Source organism: Callospermophilus lateralis, chromosome 9 (assembly GCF_048772815.1).
Source record: "Callospermophilus lateralis isolate mCalLat2 chromosome 9, mCalLat2.hap1, whole genome shotgun sequence".
NCBI lineage: Eukaryota > Metazoa > Chordata > Mammalia > Rodentia > Sciuridae > Callospermophilus > Callospermophilus lateralis.
The window spans coordinates 15523220-15542703 of NC_135313.1; positions in this window are offsets into that span (position 1 = coordinate 15523220).

A 19484-nucleotide genomic window follows, 5' to 3' on the forward strand; every position below is an offset into this window, starting at 1 on the left:
GACAATGACTGGATTTCACCTTGGGTCCTGCTATGGGTCCCCTTCTCTCAGTATCAGGCTCAGTACCGTCTTCTACTTAGTGTCGAGAATCTATATGGAGCCCTGCCAATCTCTAATGGACTGGTCATTTCTTTCTTTCGTTGGTCATGTACTGAAGGCTGAGAGTTTTCAGTCTCTACTATTTTAGTAAAGCAAGGGTCTTCAACTTGTCAAGATTTATCCATGTTAATGCTCCTAGGGCCTCACACACAGGTTCCACAAGCACCTCCATAAGATGAATGCAAACTCTCTTCTGCTATTTGGTAAAAGGATTTTGTGAGATGATCTCTTTTTGTTGCTTTTTTTCTCTTTTCTTCTATGTCTGTCTTTCCCCCCGTCTCTTACAGATCCCATTGGCCGCAGCAGCTGACTTCACACACAGCTGTCTGCTTGGGGTTTCTCTGAAAGTTTATTTAGTCTTGCTTCACATTTCCAGAGCAGTTCTCTTTGGTGAGTACCAGGTAGCTGGGATACTCATCTCATAAGTCCCAGGGGGACAGGATAGTGCCATTACCGATTAATTCCATCAATTTCAATCATGAAACAGCATTGCGCAGTGAAAAGAAGATGCATCTTGGAGTTGGTTTGAATTTTCATTCTGCCAATGACTAGGAGAATGACCTTGGCCATTCCACCTAGTGTCTCTGAACCTCAGTTTTCTCATTGATGAAATGGAGGCAATCTTTCCTTCTTGAGTTCACACAAATGCTAAATAGGCTGACATTTGTAAAGTCATTGGCGCAAAGCCTCTCAGTAAATGATTCCCATAATTAAGTGCACCGTTATCTTGCATTCATTGATGGAGTTGGCATCGAGACCTCCTCTTTGGATGAAATTTCACTATCTTTAGACTGATGAACTTTTTGGACTCTCCTTGGAAAGAGCTCAAAGCTGGTGGGGGAGGAAGGGTGGGCTTTAATAGTGTGAATGGTGCGGCAGCCCCAGTGCGTATATTTTTAAAACAGTAAAACTCCTACTAAATCTTAACAATCGCTTTCCACTATGACTTGAAATTAATATTTGCTTTTAGTGAAGAGGACAGTGCTGAAATATTAGTTTGAGTGCCTTATCTAAGTTCCCTGGAAGACCCACATTTTGCAGCCTGGACTGCAGGTTATTGTCATCAGATTCCTCCCTAGTGCTGGGTGTCCTGTTTAATGGAGCTTTCATTGTCACTGCCTCTGCTTAATGTAAAGCATGAGGCTGACACGTGTCTCCTTCATAGTCCCTTACTGTGAGAACCTTACTGTGGTGAAGGCTTTTATTCATGGAACTGTTGATGAGGTTAACAGGAATGGGGGAATCTTTTCATTTTCTCACACTTTCTCCTACAAAGGTGGAAGAAACATGTCAGGAAAATATGCCTTCAAAGGATAGAACAGTCTATCTGATCTGTGAACACGTTGGCACTTGGTTTAGGAATGAACACTGTGTTATGGTATCTGCCAAGCATTATTCAACTGTTTATTCCACAAAGTATTCACACCATGCACCTTTCTCCATCCCAACCTGGAAAGGCCTCAGCAACACTGCAGAGTTTATGGTACCAGGAGGTTAATTTTTTTTAGAACTAATTTTGCTGATATATAATCGCTGGTATAAATGTTGGCACTTCCTTAACTAAAGTTGTGATAACGAGCGTCGCTATAATGAAAACAAATGAGATTAATGGTCTTTTCCAGGTTTTTATCTGGCAGCAGCTGTGAGATTGAAATTCCTTTTGCTTTGCCTCAGACAGGGCTGTATTTTCCCCCAGTCCAAACGAAGCACTGCACAATTTTCCTGCTTGGTCGTTTCTTAGAAAACCCAAAGGGTCTTGGGAGCACCGGAGTGTGTGTTCAGGTTGAGGAGAACTGTGCAAATATACGGTGGCTTTGAAAGAAAGAGCCTGCAAATTTCAATCAAGAAAAGGGTTTAGGTTTCCTTTCATAAAATAAACTTTATTTAGTATAAATAATAAATAGGCAAAAATCAACTCCTTTCTCCAAATATGATGTATGTTACAGCCGGGATAATTTAGAGTTTTAATGCCAAAGCACAAAGCCATATTAGAGACATCTCTTGACTGCCAAGTGCTTTCTTTTTCAGCATCTAAGTTGATAAACTTACGGTGTACAGCTGACGTCATTGTTTTATTAAAGAATTACACTTTGCCTGTTATCCTGTTGCTCATTTGTAGAGTTACTGCAACTAATTCACATATTAAATATTAACTCCCAACTAAAGAGAATGTGTCTACCTAAAGGATTTATTTAACCAGAATTTTAATCCAGTGAGAGACCATAATGCAGGATTACGATTCCCCTGTGCTGAGAAATGCATGATCTCTCAGTTTCTTCCAAGAACATACAAGAGATTCCACATATTTTCCTTATTGTGTTCAGTAACAATATTGTTGAGTAAATATTTGCAGCAATACATTGCCATTTTAGGATTTCCTGGGTGGACATAGTCTCACAAGGTAAATAATTAAAGGCTCTGCCTTCTTGGGTAGCACAAAGCCGTGCTTGATATAGGTTTGATTATTTCACTTGTCTCTTTGATAATCCATAACTGTCTTCTGTAATTATTTTCATCGTCCAGCCAAGCAAAGATAAAAGATGGAACACGTCTCTTTTGCCTACTCCCAAGGAAACTCCATTATCCTTGAAAGGTCATGTGACTGCCGCAAGTCCAATCTGGGTTGCAAGAAGCAGTCCGCAAGGACCAGCAGAGTGTGAGCCGAAAATGAAGTTGTTACCAGACAGCAAACGGCAGCCCTTGCTTCTTATGAATATTTGAGTGAGTAACTAAAAACAGCTCAGTAAACTCTAAGTAACTGTGACAGCTGAAACTGCCTGGAAACCAGGAGTCTACGAGGACCACGATGAAAAGATCGCTAGTTACCTTGTACCTGGTGCTGCCCTGGGTCTGTGGAGGGGCGTGTCGGATCTCTTCCACTCAAATAGAAGTTATGGAAAATCTGATTAATCTCTGCACTTTCAGAAGTCAGACAGCCTCCAAATCTCCTGTGTTATTTGGAATGCATTAAAATGCAATGGTTTCTAACAATCTTTTCAAGGCAAGAGAATGACCATGTTTTTTTCCAGATCCTGAAATATTGATGGTGCTGTTGTTTTTACTCATAGAAACTTGGCCCTCGTCAATCTTTCATGATGATATTTCTGCTCATTTCGATGAGAAACAGTGTCCCTAAAGCGAGAGACTAATTCTTCCAAAGCCTCTAATAAAAAGTTACCAGGTACACGGCTTTCCTTATCTAAGCTCACATAGGGTTATTGAATTGTTTTTTTAGAGTCGGATAAATAGCTGGTTTTGTTGAAGCAGGAAATTTGTAACAGATTTTGCCATGTAGAAAAATTCTAGAAAACAATTGTAGAGGATAATTTCAAAAGAAAATTGAGAGTGTACGCACTTTTCTTTGGCCTCCCTGAATATGTAGACAAAAGATCACCACTTCAATTATCTTCTCCAATTTGCTGGGAAATAATGTAGTACATAATTTTCAAGTTGGTGCCTTTAACTGGAAGAAGAGAGCCAGTTATTTAGTTCCTTTAAGTGTGTACAATAAATTCCACTTAATCCCACTTAGTTCTGTGCATTTTGATGAATAGTTTAAATAAAATGTGAGCTCTCTTATAATCCATAAATTCCTAACAAAAAGAAACTACACAGTATATATATCTAATGTGGAAATTGCTGCAGTTCAAATCCAGTTGCTAACGGAAGATAAAAACCACACTGAGAGGAATCTTGGTGAGGTTACCATTTATTCAGTGGTTATTTTTATTAGCTCTATGAAACATGAAGTTTCAGACAGAAAGCCTTTCCAGAAAGTCCCAGAAGACAGTGACTGTGGCTTTTATTGCTGATGACTTTGAGTAATGCCGTGATAGTGGGGACCACAGAGACTGTCCAAGAGGCCTCTTCTGTAGGACCTCTGTCCTCAGTGCTGGAACTGAGCCGGTTCAACTCTGTGATGAGGCCGCTGCTCCAGCTCCCAGCACTATCTGGGTAGTGACAGACACACCAAGATCATTTGGTTTCTCCTTTGTCTTTAGCCACGTGTGGCTTTAAGACTGCTGTTAGCTATGGCCTGATTTCTAATTCAGCAGTAAAAATGGAATGAGGTATGCAAAATATAAATCCGATTTATACTCACAGAGAGGAGAGCGTTGCGAGAGGAAGGAGCTAGACAGAATGTCGGTCACGTCCACATTAGAAACCAGCCCCTTAAGGTGGAGAGGGACACGGTGACTCTGAAGTGAAGCAGCATGAGGAGACAGAAATCCGTTTTGATATTGAGAGTTAGTCACATTTAATGCCGCCGGCAAAATCTCACTAAACCCAAGATCTCACTCAACCAGATGATGAAGAGAAGGTTGGAACTATAGCTACGTGGGTTTCAGAAAACCCTTTATACTCTCCTGGCTGGTCTCTCATCTGCGTGGTGTAGTGAGACTTGGATCGGTGACCCCAGAGGCAGTTCTGGGAATTGCCGAGGCAGAGATCTCAGAGCTGGGAGGTCTGGGTTCGCATTTCTGATCCATCACTTATCAGCCGTGGAAGGTTCCTGAACAACCTTCATTTAGGATGAATCGTGGCTAGCTCCCCCTGGGAGTACTGTCTGTGGGCAGAAGAGGTGACTTACATGGAGAGCCCACCTCTGCGGAAGTTCTGATAAATCCTAGTTTTCTTCCTCACTTTCTCCACAGTACTAATTGAATAAGACCGAGTTTTCCCGCAATGTATTTGAAAAGAAGTGGGATGAGGTTTGTGCGGGGTTGCTGTCTCAAGGGTATCATAGTGCACATGGCACAGGTAAGTTTCTAAAACTTAATGTTACTCTCTCCCAGGAAATGCCAAGAGAGAAGGAGGTGAAGAGCAGGGCCTACTGCTATCACCAAATATGACATCTCTGATACTTTCTCTTTTCTTTCACAGGCTGTGATAGAAACTGTTTTCTGTCCCTGTGCAATATTTTAATTTTGAAGGTCATAACTAGGTCAGAGTTTGAAGATAAAAATCATCTCCAAACACTTGTACTGGGGACCATGAATATTCATTGACATGTGCTCATTTGTCATTCATTGTATGGGTTTTCTAATATAAGTGGAAAAAAAATTCCTACAACCAAGTAATCTGAAAGTGGCCTCAGAAGACAAGAGAGTACCCCACCAAGGGTACAATTCAGGGTCTAGTCCAAGTAGTTTACTTGAATGTATGGAAAAAAATCTCCACTCATTAAAAATAATCCTGCCTTTATTATACATCCTAGCAACATGACTCAACTGTAAAAGCCAGAAAATCCACTTTAAATAGTTCATTTAAAGAAATCATCACATTGGGGTTCATATGTTTGAGAAAGCGTTCTTCCCAAGGGCAAATAATTGGAAATGGCCTACTTTCCCCTCAATAGAGTGAATAACAGTAATGCATGTTATGGAATATGATATTGTCCTTAAAAAGAAAAAAAGCAGCTGGGCCCTGTGGTAAATACCTGAAATCCCAGTGACTTGGGAGGCTGAGGCAGGAGGATTGCACATTTAAAGCCAGCCTCAGCAATTTAGTTAGACCTTGTCTCAAAACAAAAGTTAAAAGGGCTGGGAATGATGCTCAGTAGTAAAGTGCCCCTGGGTTCAATTCTCAGTACCAAAAACCAAACCCAAAACCAAACCCCAAACAACAATAACAACAACAACAACAAAACCCAAAGCAGATATGTGCATGCTACTCCAGAAAGGCATCTATGATTCATTATTAGGAAGAACAAATTACTGAGCAATGAAACTAGAATACGCTAATATGCATGTATTCTTGACATACGTATTTGTAAGTGTATATATCATACCAACGTGTGTATTAAGCTAATAGAAAACTATTTGAAACAATACACGGGTAGCTGTTTATAGCAACTAATAGGTTAGTGTAAAAAATCACTTCTGCAATGATGTAACTAGTTAATCACAAATGCAATACTTTTGCAATAAAAAATCAAATTTAAATCAAATGAGTCTAGGTCTTGAAATGACTTGGAAAATGAACACATTCCTTCTGGTCCTATTCTCAACTCCCTACCTCCCCAGCTATTTAAAGCCTATATGCTTAAAAAACATCAGGGCTAAATATGTCAAGTAAAGTAGTTCCTGGTGTTGACCCTCTTGATTTTTTTCCCCCTGAATCTAATTATGATTCTTCTATTAGCTATTTGTATATTTCTCAGCTTTCTGACCTATAAAAAAAGTATTTGATAAAAACAAAGAGATTGGGTAGAGAAATTTCCTTCTAGCTCTGAGATACTCGGCTTCTGTTGAAACTAAGCGAGATTCATAGTCCTCTGCAGTATAAGACTTGCCCCCACCAGCTGCATCTTGTACAGTGGCTAAATCATTACTTCATTGGAGCCGTGGCTAATGGTAGTATCATGTATCATTCATCATGCTCTGTTTAGTTCTGATGGTTTTGTTCTGAGCATCTTGAATTTGACTCTGTAGACCCACAATATTGTTAGACCTGCTCAACCCTGCATAAGGAAAGTTCTGAGGTGCCAACCTTCTATTTGGGAAATGATAGGTGTACCTCATATCAGTGTTGACAAGCACCCAGGGTGCATTCTGCTCTCCCCCACACTCCTGGGCTGCTTGTATGTGAAGTTAAGTCTTTGTCCCAGCTGGCGAGGACTCAGGGTTGGGGTCAGAAGACCATGGAGCTTTGTGTCACAGAGCCTGTTCATCTTATTGTTCAACGGGTCTGTGGATGTATTTGTGGCAAGCTGGCCTTTTGAGCAAATGCATTATGAATAAAGGCCACCACGATTTGTTTGTCACCATTAAAGTTATTTTGCTTTCTCCGACCAGAGTGAGGTCGTGAATTATTCTCCTCTGATGAATCGGGTAAACACGGCTCCAAGGATCACCCACTGCGTGTAGAGGAATGAGAGGAAGATGAGGTGCTGTGCCTGCCTTTGGAAGATGAAATTTGTATTGCAGGAGAAAAATGAAAACAAAATAGAGCTACAAAAGTAGAACATTATGTGCCATTCCAAAAAAAGCATCAAAGATAAAGGTTGTGAATGGAGACATACAAAGCTATGCTCCAAGGAAGCACTGAAGTGGGTTCTTGAGGGCATTAGAAAAGCTCTTACTCAGAAACATACAAGGGAGAAGACTCAGAGATTTTTACGATATCTCTATTGCAGTCTTATAATGATCAGATAGGCCCCATCGGACTGATTCGAACTTAACAAGCTAAAATAAAGTTATCACTTTTACATTTCCAGTAGATCCAGAAATTGAAGAGGTTTAATTCCTAAGTCCTAGATCCACTATACCAGATGATATTTTGTAAGTAAGAAAGAAAATACTAGCTCTTTTAAAATTGATTTTTACCCCCCATTCTTTAAATTTTTCTGCTCTTATATTTGTTTGATAATCCTAAAAAATATTAGCAAATTTTACACTTAAATAATTTATAGATAAACATTTGTGATTGTGGCTGCACACGTGGGCATGTTAGTTTTTGAAAGATGTATTTGTTAACTTCTTGTTCTCAGTTATTTTGTACATTCTGATGAATCATTTAAATGACACTTATAGGAATGCCTTATCCAAAAGATTTGGAAGTCAATACTTCTGGAAAATAACTTCTAATTTAATTTGTGCTATAAATTATTATCTTTTTATAAGGAATCTAACAAAAGGCAAATCCAGAATTACTTCTGAATTTCTTACTTATCAGTAAAATGCTTTGGACTGAAAAGGTTGGTGGAAAGACAGTCTCCCTTCAAAAGTGTCTGGCTTTTAAGCTACGCCCTTGGGGATTTTCACATGGGTGGCATGTTCTGAAGGTAAGAGTTTTCTCTCTTACTCTATAGCTTGACTGTGTGGTACTTTGGGGGTTTCTGTGATTGATGGGAGGTAAAGTGACTTGCATAGGATGAGCCACTCAAAGCTTCCCTCACCACCGGAAGGGATAGGCTGTGGGATAGGCTCTGCCTCCAGTGTCCAAACTCTACACCAGGTAGACTACATTATCCTGTGCCACCAGCTTTGTCTCCCCATTTATTCTCTGGGAATAGTCTGGGGCAGGTTGGCGGCTCATACTGAATTCCCACCTAATTCTGTGCAATATCTTGAACACCAATTGATATTTGGTTTGGATCAAGGGAATGTCTATTGATTGTGTGGTTCATGGAGGGGATGGAGATTTGTGTCTTATTTATTTTTAAATTTATTTTAAAATTTATTTTAATTAGGTATATATGACAGCAGAATGCATTTTGATTCATTGTATACAATTGCAGCACAACTTTTCATTTCTCTCATTATACATGATGTAACGTCACACCCTATGTGCAGTCATACACATACCTATGGTAATGATGTCCATCTCATTCCACCATCTTTCCTGCCCCCATACCCTCTCCCCTCTACTCTCTCCCCTTTGCCCAGAGTTCCTCCATTCCCCTCCTCCCATTATGGATTAGCATCCACTTATCAGAAGATTTGGCCTTTGGTTTTCTGAAATTGGCTTACTTCTCTTAGCATGATATTCTCCAACTCCATCCATTTATCTGGTAATGCCAGAATTTTATTCTGAGTTCTTTATTAGGCTGAGTAATATTCCATTGTGTATATATACCACAGTTTCTTTATCCATTTTTCTATTGAAGGGCATCTAGATTGGTTCCACGGTTTAGCTGTTGTAAATTGAGCTACTATGAACATTGATGTGGCTGTATTACTACAATATGCTGATTTTAAGTCCTTTGGGTATAGGCGGAAGACTGGGATAGATGGGTTAAATTGTGGTTCCATTCCAAGTTTTCTAAGGAATCTCCATACTGCTTTCCAGATTGGTTGCAGTCCCACTAGTGATGTATGAGTGAACCTTTTCCCCCACATCCTCACCAACATTTATTGTTGTTTGTATCCTTGATAATTGCCTTTCTGACTGGCATGAGATAAAATCTTGGAGTAGTTTTGATTTGCATTTCTCTAATTACTAGAGATGTTGTGCATATTTTCATATATTTGTTGATCGATTGTATATCTTTTTCTGAGAAGTATCTGTTCAGCACCTTAGCCCATTTATTGATTGATTGTTTTGTTGGTGATAAGTTTTTTTGAGTTTTTTTATATATCCTGGAGATTAGTGCTATATTTGATGTGCGGGTGGCAAAAATTTGCTCCCAAAATGTGGGCTCTCTCTTCACCTCATTGATTGTTTCTTTTGCTGAGAAGAAGCTTTTTAGTTTGAATCCATCCCATTTATTGATTCTTGATTTTGATTCTTATGCTATAGGAGTCTTCTTAAGGAAATTGGGGCCTAATTTGACATGATAAAGATTTGGACCTACTTTTTCTTCTATTAGGCACAGGGTCTCTGGTTTAATTCCTAAGTCCTAGATCCACTTTGAGTTGAGTTTTGTGCATGATGAGAGATAGGGGCTTAATTTCATTTTGTTGCATACAGATTTCCAGTTTTCCTAGCACCACTTGTTAGGCTATCCTTTCTGCAATGTATCTTTTTGGTGCCTTTGTCTAATATGAAATAACTGTATTTATGTGGGTTTGTCTCTGTGTCCTCTATTCTGTACCATTGGTGTACAAGTCTATTTTGGTGCCAATCCCATACTGTTTTTGTCACTATTGCTTTTTAGTATAGTTTAAGGTCTGGTATAGCGATGCCACCTGCTTCACTCTTCTTGCTAAGAATTGCTTTGGCTATTCTGGGTCTCTTATTTTTCCAAATGAGTTTCATGATTGCTTTTTCTATTTCTATAAAACATGATTCTGGGATTTTGACTGGGATTGCATTGAATGTCTATAGAGCTTTTGTACTATGGCCATTTTGACAATATTAATTTTGCCTATCTAAGAGCATGGGAGATCTTTTCATCTTCTAAGGTGTTCTTCAGTTTCTTTCTTTAGTGTTCTGTAGTTTTCATTGTAGAGGGCTTTCACGTCTTTTGTTGATTCCCAAGGTTTTTTGTTTTTTGTTTTTTTTTTTTTTTTGAGGCTTTTGTGAATGGAGTAGTTTTCCTAATTTCTCTTTCAGGATTCATCACTGACATATAGAAATGCACACACACACACACACACACACACACACACACACATACTCACACACTCACACATGTCAAGGATGAACTTAATTCTTACAGTGAACTCTAACTACATATGGCAATGACATTTTTTCTAGCTCTTGAATACCACAGCTCTGCCCACTAATGATGCCAAATGTTTACATCTATGCAAAATGGTCACAGCTATTCTTAATTTTCAATGTGCCTCTGGGCTTCTTGAGCCAAGAACTGTCCAAGAGATGGAGGCTATGGTTTGAGGACAGCTCTTAGCACATAGAAGTCCCAGCTTTGAAATTCCCCTCAGATTAAGCTTGGCCAAATCTAATTTAAAGAAGTACATGGCCATTCCAGTTTTCCTGGTGACCTGAAGAAATATGATATGAAAATATATAACTGTTTGTTATTAAAGTGCCACATTGATGGTGGTAATGATGGTGACGGTGAGACCCATGCTGTTTTCCACTTAAACAGGAAAATGAGAGATTATGTTGAGATGGTTTCAAGATTTTACCCCAAAGAGCTCAGATTTTTCAGTGTCTATCTGTAGGGAAGTTATAAAAGCATTTTACTGACTGTTTATTTCTTCCCTGGAGGGAAGGAGTTTGACCGGTTTGGGGAAATATCTTGATAAACTGCTTGGAAGTGTAAGGGAAGGAATTTAGGACTATGTTTCAGGAGGAACTAGGCAAGCTTTTCTTCAAAGAAATAAATAAAAGTAATGGAGCAGACTGAGAAATAGAGAGCAGGGAGCATAAAATAGGATAGGAAGGGAAAGTGGGGGGTCCTGGATCAAGTTACCAAAGTGTGGAACCAAATTAAACAATAATTATTACAGGGTTAGTTAAGAATCTGCCATAACTTTCCTATGTTCATATACGAATATGTGACCAGTGTGACTCCATATCATATACAATCACAAAATTGGGATCCTAATTAGAATAGGTTATACTCCATGTATATAAAATATGTCAAAATACACTCTACTATCATTTGTATCTGAAAAGACCAAATTAAAAAAAATTTAAAAAGATTAAAAAAAGAACAGAGACTGTCTACTGAAACATCTCATCTCTATAAGTGTTTATCATCAAGAACTGCTTTTTAGGAGTGGCAAGGAGGGTGGTTATTTATTTGTTGTTGTTGTTGTTGATGGACCTTTATTATTTATTTTTTTATATGCAGTGCTGAGAATTGAATCCAGTGCCTCACACAAGATAGGCAAGCGCTCTACCATTGAGCCACAACCCCAGCCCATGGAGAGTGTTTTTATTGAGAGATTAGGAGTGTGGTAAAGAGGAGGTACCAAGCAAAGCATAAAGGCACAACAAGGGACACAAAACAGAAAGAGGAAATTTAGTGGAAGCTGCAAAGTGGAGCTGGAAGTAACTAATGAAGAACAGAGACCCCCAACTTTGGGTTCCCCACAGGATGTAAGATGGTAGCTATTATGGTGTAGATGTGAGGTGTCCCCCAAAAGCTTGTGTCTGAGACAATGCAAGGCTTAGAGGAGAAATGGTTGGGTTGTGGTAGTCTTAGCCCTATTACTGGAATAATTCCCTGATGGGATTAACTGGATGTTAACTGCAGCTGGTAGGGTGTGGCTAGAGGGGGTGGGTCACTGGGGGACCTGTGAGGTATGTATTTTGTATGTGGCCAGACGAGCTCTCTCTCTGGTTCCTGATCATCACGACCTGCTTCCGTCTGCCACACTCTTCCACCGTGATGTTCTGCCGACGTGGAGTCTGCTCTCTATGGATTGAGACCTCTGAAACTATGAGCTCCAAAATAAACTTTTCCTCCTGTACAGTTGTCCTGGTTGGCTCTTCTAGACACAACAGTGTGAAAGCTGACTAAAACAGTAGCTGAAAGTTATTTTATTCAGATTTTAAGTAGCTGAATAATCCAAAATAAAATACTGGTTGAATTTTTGTAACTTAGAAGGAATAATTTAGGACCACTGATTGAAAAAAAAAATGGAAAGAGTCAAAGCAATATAAGACAAAAGAGATGATTTGCAGGCAATTACTTGGGCATTTTTTAAAATAACACATATTAACTTTATAGAATAACAGACTTTTTTTGTGGCATGATTATACATGCATGTAGCAGTCTTTGGTCATGCACGTCTCCCTGTTACCCTTCCTGACCTCTTCCCAGTTTTCTTCCTCTTTCTCTAATAGCTTCCATTCTAATTTCATGCCATTGCTTTTCTTTGATTCCACATATAAAATAAAACATCAAATAATTCTTTCTAATACTAACTTATTTCACTTAGATGATGACATCCAGTTCCATGCATTGCCTGCAAATGACATGATTTTTGTTCCTTTTTATGACTGAATTTCTCCACGTGTATTCATACCACCTTTCTTTTTCCATTCATGTGTTGAAGATGACTTGGCTAATTCTGTAACTTCACTATTGAGAATTTTACCTTGACAAACATGGGTATGCAGGTATCTCTATAGTGTGTTGACTTTAATTCTTTTGGGTATATACCAGGAATGGTGTAGCTGAATCATATGATAGTTTTTTTTTTTTTTTTTAGTGTTTTGCGAAATTTTCAGTCTTACAGTACATAAGAGTTCCTTTTCCTCTGTATCCTCACAAACATTTGTTGTTGTATTCTTTTTTAAATTTTTTATTAGTTGCTCAAAACATTACAATGATCTTGACATATCATACATTTGATTCAAATGGGGTACATAATCTTATTTTTCCACGTGTACAGATTGCAGGATCACATTGGTTATACAGCCACGTTTATACATAGGGCCATACTAGTGTCTATTGCATTGTGCTGCCCTTCTTGTTCTGACTAGAGTAAGATGGAATCTCAATATAGCTCTGATTTGCATTTCCTCATGGTTAACGATGGGGATTACAGGCATGGGCCACCATGCCTGGCTCATTTCCCTATGTATTGATTGAGTTACTATTATTAATTTTTTTGGTGTTGAGTTTATTGAGTTCTTTATATATTCTGAATAAGAATCCTCTGTTGGAAGAGTAGCTGGTAAGGATTTTCTCCCTGTAGACTTTGTATTTACCCTAAAAAATGAGGGTTTTTTTTTTTTCCTGTGCAGAAGCTTTTTAATTTGATGCAATATTGTTATTATGTCCTGAGCTATTTGAGTCCTATTCAGGAAGTGGTTCTTGTGCCTGTAACAGTTTTATTAAAGTTCCAGTTTTTACATGTAAGTCTTTGATCGATTTTGAGTTTTGTATGGGGTGGGAATAGGGATATAATTTCAGTCTTCTATACCTGGATATCCAGTTTGCCCAACATCATTTATTAAAAAGACAGTCTTTTCTACAACATTTGTTTTTGATACCTTTGTCAAGAATCAGATGGTTGTAGCTTGTGGGTTTATTCTGTGTCCTTTGCTCTCTTCCATTGATCTGTGTATCTGTTTTAGGTCAGTCCACCATGCTGGTTTTGTTCCTATGACTCTGTGGAGCATTTTACAGTTGGGTATTGTTGTAACTCTAATATCGATCTTTTTTTGCTCAGGGCAGCTTTGGCTCTTCAGGGCCTTTTGTGTTTCCATATGAATTTCTGAAATTTTTTTTTTAATTCTGTGAAAAACATTCATTGGTATTTTGATGGGGATTGCATTGAATCTGTAGACCAATATGTAATGTGACCATTTTAACAATATGAAATCTGCTGATCCATGAACACGGGAGGTCTTTTCATCTTCTAGTGTCCTCTTCAGTTTCTTTCCTCAGTGTTCTATGGTTTTCAGTGTCCTATGTAGAGGTCTTTGACCGTCTTGATTAGATTTATCGCTGAGTATTTATTACTTTATGAGGCTATTGTGAATGAAATTCTTTCCTTGATTGCTTTCTTAGTGGGTTCATTACTGATGCATTAAAAAGTGATTGATTTTTGTATGTTGGTTTTGTATCTTGCTACTTATTAAGTTTGTTTCTAAGATCTGAAAGTCTTGGTAGAATCTTTAGGGTCTTCTAAGTATAGGATCGTATAATCTGCAAGTAGTGATAATTTAAGTCCTTCCTTTTCTATTTGTTTATACTTTCTTTCTCTTTGCTTAATTACTGTACTAAAATCTCAAACACTGTATTGAATTTGAATGGTGAGACTGAACATCCTTATTTCATTCCTGATTTTAGAAGGAATGCTTTCAGTTTTTCCCATTCAGTAGGATGTTGGCTATGGGTTTGTCATATGTAGCTGTTACTATGTTGAGGGAAGACCCTTCTATCCCTGTTTTTTTCAGGGCTTTATCATGAAGGGATGTTGAATTTTGTCGAAGGATTTTTCTGCATCTATTGGGAGGATTATGGGATTTGTATCCTTGATTCTATTTATATGGTGCATTATGTGTATTGATTTGCATATGATGAATAAGCCTCACATCCCTGAAATAAAACCAGCTCTATCACATGCATGATCTCTTTACCATGTATTTAATTTGGTTCTATTAGGGTGTATAATGTTTTCACTGTGAGTGTGTGTTTTTCATTTGTTATAATTAGTTATACATGACAGTAGAATTCACTTTGACACGTCATACATAAATTGAGAATAATTTCTCATTCTTCTGTTTGTAGATGATGTATAATTCCACCAGTAATTTAGTTATATATGTACATAGGATAATAATGTCAGACTAATTTTATCTTGGGTTTAATTTGGTTTTCAAGTATTTTTATTGAGGATCTTTGTGTCCATATTTATCAAGAATATTGGTATATAACTTGCTTTTTAAAAATATTGTTATTGTGTCCTTATCCAGTTTTGGTATCAGGTGAGTTTGGAAGCATTCCTTTCCTTTCTATATTATTAAATAATGCAAGAAGAATTAGTTTTAGATTATGCTTAGAGATTAGGCTTAGATTATGCTTAGTTTCACTGCAGGTGAAATCCAGCAGGGGCTTTATTTATTTATTTATTTTAGGCTTTTTATTATTGCTTCAATTTCATTTTTTTTAATTGAGCTGTTTACTTTTTAAAATATCTTCTTGGTTCAATTTTGGTAGATCATATATGTCTAAAATTCTTCCATTTCTTTCTTGATTTTTCTAATTTATTGGAATATAAATTTTCAAAATATCCCTAATGATCTTCTGGATTTTAGTAGTATCTGTTGTAGTATCTGACTTATATAGACATTTTTTCTTAGGCTTATTTGATTGAACAGATCAAAGATGTACCCAGTCATCATTTTCCCAAAATTCCCATCAAATTGCTATTAATTACAGAGGAGAGTAAATGTGTTCCCTTAGGGTTCTGTACCTCAGTGTCTTGGAGTGTTATAGTTTCCCTATACTCCTCAAGTCTTTGAACTTAAATTCTTTTTTATTCTGAGTAGTCATTAGATATTTGGTATAACACTGTCCTTTGGTTTTCACATTAAAATTTATACATATCACATTTTTTAGGTGAAACCAACACTTTAAGAAAATTCTGCACAACTCCCTGTTCCTGAGCATACTCTAGATCTCCCTTTCCAGATCTATCAGTACATGTTTTTACATAGTTTTTATTGACTTCAGTATATTAAATCCAAGAGAATAAGAAGTCTTTGTTTTATTTATTGCTATAACTAGATCAGGAGTTTAATACACATTTACTGAACACTTGAATGTTTTTTAGCTTGCATATCTATGACGCACCTTGTATTATGTCCCAAAGCATAGAAGTAAACTAGTCACAGAAGGTTTTGATAGTGGAAATGGTGGGGGAAAGAAAAAGAAAACCCTCCTCTTCTGTTGGAGTGTTCAACTACTCTGTTTTCTTTCCTAGGCTGTAGTTGGCACACAGGAGTCCTGGTCCAAATCATAAAAAGGTTCACTAAGCAATAGAGAGCTCTCAATGTGATATCCTGTCATCAGGGTGGTATGGTTCATGCTAGGGCTCATGGTTTGGGAAGCTGAGCTTGTTCTGCATGGTGCTACCCAATGGTCTGACCCCTCCTGAATTTTCAAGGTGTCTCTGAGGGTCTCTGCTTCCTACTTCTAGCTTTCTCAAAAGGGGAGGAACTGGATTAATCCACTCAGCCAACATATGATAAGGCATCTCAGAATTGGACTACTCCTGGTTCAGGCTCCAATCCTTGGGCCAATGAACTAAGGCAGAATTGCCTGTTTTCTCAGCAAAAGATTATAAAGGGCTGCATAATTTACAAGCTCAGTCTGCCATGACTTTTTGAAATAGGAGGGATACAACTTTTTAAATAGCAAACATGTCCACAGGTAAGAGAAACAATCATAAATTCCATCAAATCTTGCCTATGGAAAGAAAAAACAAACTGTCAGGGACATTTGTTGGTAAATGGATGGATCTGGAGGCTGTCAGGTCAAGTGAAATAAGCCAGTCCCCCAAACCAAAGATCAAATGTTTTCTCTGATGTGTGGAAGTTAGCCCACAATAAGCGGAGAGGGGAAAATAGAAGTTTGATGGATTAGATAAAGGGGAATGAAAGGAAAGGAAGGGGAAGGGGAAAAGGAAAGACAGTGGAATGAATCGGACATAGCTTTCCTATGTACATATATGAACACACCATAGTGAGAACACTGATGGAGAGAAGTTGCATTTTCTTGTAAATGGCTGAACACTGAGTTTTCCTTTGTAGAAAGTTAAGGCATCTTTTGACTTGTTGGCCTAACTACGAACACATTTCATCCAACTGCTACAGGGAGTACATGATGCTTTTCTAGCTTTCTCTGTGGTAAAGGCTGCCATCTTAGAGATGGTTGAATTTAGGTTGCTCAATGACAGTCGATCAGTAAATTGGCCAGTGTCCTTCGTGTTTCTTCAGATGATGATTCCTGTAGTTCCAGGGTCCTGGAGGTAGCATTGCTTAGAGATGAAGTCAGAGTTTGATGGGGTGAGGGAATTAAGATCTGATTGAGACTCTGTTATGGATGGCATGTTTGCATCTCTCAAAACTCCTGTGTTGAAATTCTAACCTGCTACATGACTGAACTTGGAAATGAGACTTTTAAAGAAGTAATTAAGGTTAAATGGGGTCCTGTGGGTGGGACCTTGATCTGAGAGGATTAGTGTCCTGCAGGAAGAGGTACCAGAGCCACTGATGCTGACTGCACTCCCCATGTGCGGCCAGAGGAAAGGCCACGTGGACACCCAGAAGGCACATCAGAGCCTTGCCAGGAGCTGAATCCTGTGGGGAAGCTGCTCTCGGACATTCCAACTTCCAGGACTCTGAGAAAACGCATTTCAGTAGTGTAAGCCATGGAGGCTATGGTGTTTTGTTAATGACAGACCCAGCCTACTGCTAGAGTCAGCCAGTGCTGATACTGGGAGTCTAATGTGGAATGTGCTGGGAAACTTAGAAACAAGAGGAGCAGGACTGTGTCTCTGGCTTCAAGGCAGTCACCCCGGGCAGAAGCACCATCAGTACCATGGATTGCATAGTTATTCTGTTTACTTAGCACCTGCTATAAACCAGGTACAAACCATGCCCTTTATAAGCATTACACAGTTCTCTTAATAAGTATTTTTTTTTTAAAAATTTGTGCTTTTTTAGAGTTACCCTAGAAGTTTAGAGCTATTAAGTAATGTTCAAGCTTGCTTCCGGAAGAAAGGAGTCAAGCCTAGACTGTCTGAACCCGAATCTCAAGGGCTTAACTAACAGTGTCCACACTGCAGCTGGATGAGATGCATTTAATACCTAAGGAAAGAGCATGTCTAGCAGAAAAGCGGGTAGTCAGCAGAAAAGCCCAGAAAATCAAAATTACAGACACAACAGTGACCAGAGTTATTCCTGGGACTTCTGAGTGACCAATTCACTCTTGACACTTGCTCTAATCAGCTTCCCAAACCGCAAAGCTGACAGCCAGACGTAGGCTTCTACTCAGGGAGAGCAAGCTGGCCACCCATTCGGCTTCACCCACGCTCATTTGCGTCTTCGTCTAGATAATGAGCTCTTTAAGACCTGGAGCTGGGATTGGATTTGAGCAGCAACAGAATGTCCTCAGCCTGCAGCAATGCTGGGTGAACAGTAAGTGCCCAGCGATGCTGGTCGCATCCCATTAATCCAACAGCTCTCAACACCAGGTCTATTGAAAGGGACCTTCTGCTACAGGATTGCCTTGCTTCCTGCTGCTTGATGCCACCCATCTCTGGTCCATGGCTCATCCCATTGACATTGATCCTTTCATACTGAATAGGTCCTGTGTTTCTGTAGGCAGACTTCAGGTAAGAAATGAGCAATTCCATGTAGCGCCAAAGTATTGCAAACTTTAAAAAATTACAATAAATAGATTTCAGGTTTTTTAAAATATATGATTCCCCCCCAAATAAAACAAATAGCCCAATCAATAAATGAACAAAAATCCACAAAGGGCCAACAAACACGTGAAAAAATGTTCACCATCTCTAGCAATCAGGGAAATGCAAATTAAAAGTATACTAGGATTCCATCTCACTCTAGTCAGAATGGCAATGATCAAGAACACAAACAACAATACATTCTGGAGAGGTTGTGGGAAAAAGGGAGCATTTATACATTGATATTGAGACTGCAGACTAGTGCAACCACTCTGGAAAGCAGTTTGGAAGTTCCTCAAAAAACTAGGGATGGAACCCCTATGATCCAGGTATCCCATTCCTGTGTATTTTACCCAAAGATCTAAAATCAGCATATTGCAGGATCCCAGCCACCTCAATGTTTATAGCACAACAATTCACAACAGCTAAATTATGGAATCAACACAGATGCCCCTCAACAGATGAGTGGATTAAGAAATTGTGATACACACACACACACACACACACACACACACACACACACTAGAGTTCTATGCAACCGTTAAAAAGAATGAAATTATGGCATTTGCTGATAAATGGATGGAAGTGGAGAATCTCATGCTACGTGACATTAGCCAAACTCAGAAACTCCAAGGTTGAATGTTTTCTCTCCTTTGCAGAAGCTCAAGGAAAATAAAGTAAACCAGGAGGGAAGGAGACGATTGCACAAAGAACCAGTCAAATACACATTAATAGAAGAGGGAAAGGAAGTCTTGAAGGGTAGAGGAAGTGGAAGGGAAAAGGGGAGGACAGGAAGAAAAGGGGGGTCATGAACTGAAATTGATTTCCATGCATCTATTTGTCAGGATGAACCCAACCACTATGTAAAGCATTAGCTGTAAAAAAAAAAAAAAAAAAATAGGGGGAAAAATGTCTGACCCACAAAGTTCTATATTGACATCACGTTTGACCTCCACTTTTATCAGCCCCCACCTCCAAACTGACCCTTACTCCTCATTTCTTCACTCTCCGCCAGAATACAGGGTCCCTTTAGGCACCACCTTGTTCAGACTCCCCATTTTAAAAGATCCAATGCACCTATTTCTTTTGTTCATTAAG